Below are 2,246 nucleotides of genomic sequence, written 5' to 3'. Positions count from 1 at the left end.
GCACTCAGCCACTGAGCCACATCCCCAGCCATTTTTTATATTTTATTTAGAGACAGGGTCTCACTGAGTTGCTTAGGTTCTCGTTAAATTGCTGAGGCTGGCTTTGAATTCGTGATCCTCCTGCCTCAGCTTCCTGAGCCACTGGGATTACAGACGCACCACCATGTCCAGCAAGTTCTTCAATTTAAAAAGTGACAATTGGTTGGTTGCAGTTGTGCACGCCTGGAATCCCATCTACTCAGGAGACTGAGGCCAGAGGATTAGAAATTTGAGGGCAGCCTGGGCAATGTCTCAAGACTCTGTTTCAAAAATAAATAAATGAATAAATAAATAAAAACAAAAAATAAATAAAAATGACTGGGATATAGCTCAGTGGTAGGGGGCCCCTGGGGTTGGTGGAGTCAATCCCTAGTATGAGAAAGAGAGAGAGAGAGAGAGAGAGAGAGAGAGAGAGAGAGAGAGAGAGAGAGAGACATAGCTGGGGCAGCATCCTTCTATAATCCCACACTTGACACTTGTTGCTTTGGAATTTCATGTTCTGGTGTCTTTTCCAACATGGAAGAATAACTTTGAGTTTATGGTGCACAGATGCAGGAAATGAGGATAATACAAACAATCTCATGTCTTCAGTCCAAATGGATTTGCTTCTGTTCTCTTTAGTGTTTGCTACTTTAGCAAACACTTCTTGTTGTACTACTTTTTTTTTTTTTTTTGGTGATGCTGGGGATTGAACCCAGGGCCTTGTGCATACTAGGCAAGCACTCTGCCAACTGAGCTATATACCCAGTCCCAGAAAAATATCATTTCTTTTCAAGAAGATCTTATTGCAACACCAGGATGGAGGGTGTAGGTTATGTGGTTTCTGGATGTTGTCTTTCCTTCCCAAGTTTGTGCTAAATGTAATCAACTCTGATGCTTCTTTTATACTTTTCCCAGGAAAGGAAGTTTCAATCAATAACTAAAATAAGCTTTTTGGTGCTCTGAGATCTCAGTTGCATCTTGTGAATTAACATGGATACGGAAGGCAGGTCGAATGGAGAGAGAGCACATCTCCAGACAGGGAGCTTCCCCCTAAGAATACCAAGGGCACCAACAGGAAATGAATACCACATTTTTTTCTCTATCTCTAGAATTTCTGAACTACTATTGAACAAACATGCAACAGAATCGATTCTGGGTTTTTAATCTGGGGAACTTTCTCAGCTCTGGGAGGTGTATTTCAAGTTGAAGTCATTTTGTATATCTTAGGACCTAGGACTTGCTTTTCATGTTTTCCTAGGGAAACATTGGCAAAAGGGCTATTTCCAAGTCTTGTGTCACCTGCATGCTGCAGGATTTCTGTTTTTGTTTCCTGCATTTTGACCAGGCCTCTTCAGGAGCAGGGAAAGCTAAGGGGTTCTGTCTTGCTGCCCATTAGATGACAGTCTGGGGGGAGCTGCCAGGCAATGCTGCAGAACAGGCTGCGGCTGGCTCTCCCCAGGCGAGCGAGCAGACCCCAGGCTGTTTCTTCACTGGTTGGACCTTGAAAGAGCCTGGCCAGCTGCTAGAGGGCTCAGCTGAGACTTTGCTAGGAGGGGCCATGCATGACCAGCTGAAGGCTATTTGCTGAGCAGCGAGCATCTGGCTGCTCACCAGCATGGCCATTAGGCTCCCCGGCTTCCCCAGCCCTGGAGCAAAGGGAACTGGGCACTCCTGAGGCGCCACCGGCAAGTGAAATGCTGGCGTGTGATTCTAAAGCCAGCATATCTTAAGCCCTCTCTGGAGCCATGAAATCCTAGTTTTGGTGACCATGGTTATGGTTGGAATTGCAAGTGGCCCTCAGGCCTCTGTAACTGGCCCAGTAGGAAAACTAACACTGGTCTTGCCTGCACCCTCAGTTATCAAGGATAAGACTCTGAGCTGAGTTAGGAAATGTGGTGCCAGGGCATGGAGCTCCTTGGGACGGGGATGGGTTCCCCAAACAGATCCTCTGCGCGTTCCAGAGCAGTTATTTGCAAAACACATAATGGATAAAAGATTAGGGTCCAGAACATATTATAGATGTTCCAAAACTTATGAAAAAATGTTCACCCTCATCAGCAATAGGAAAATGTAAAATTTAAAGCCACTAAAGGATATCAATTTATACTCAATTGGCAAAAATTAAAGTAAGCCAATAGGAAGTGTTACTGAGGCTACAAAGCAAAGAGAGCTTGTATACAATGCTGTTAGGAGAGTGAATCAGCACAATTATGTCAGGAAACAAC

At 44.7% G+C, this 2,246-nt stretch overlaps 1 non-coding gene across 1 annotated transcript; it reads right to left on the bottom strand.

Annotated features, from left to right (window-relative positions):
* Positions 1-712: 712 nt before the first annotated feature.
* Trnat-agu (transfer RNA threonine (anticodon AGU)) lies at positions 713-784 on the bottom strand. The gene has a single exon. It is a non-coding gene; the product is annotated as a tRNA-Thr (tRNA).
* Positions 785-2,246: the final 1,462 nt, after the last annotated feature.

Source organism: Marmota monax, unplaced genomic scaffold (genome assembly GCF_021218885.2).
Source record: "Marmota monax isolate L192 unplaced genomic scaffold, Marmota_monax_Labrador192_F-V1.1 WCK01_AAM20220418_F8-fsc00193, whole genome shotgun sequence".
Taxonomy (NCBI): Eukaryota; Metazoa; Chordata; class Mammalia; order Rodentia; family Sciuridae; genus Marmota; species Marmota monax.
The sequence above is the reverse complement of the archived record's forward strand: the minus strand, read 5'-3'. Positions and strand labels throughout refer to the sequence as shown.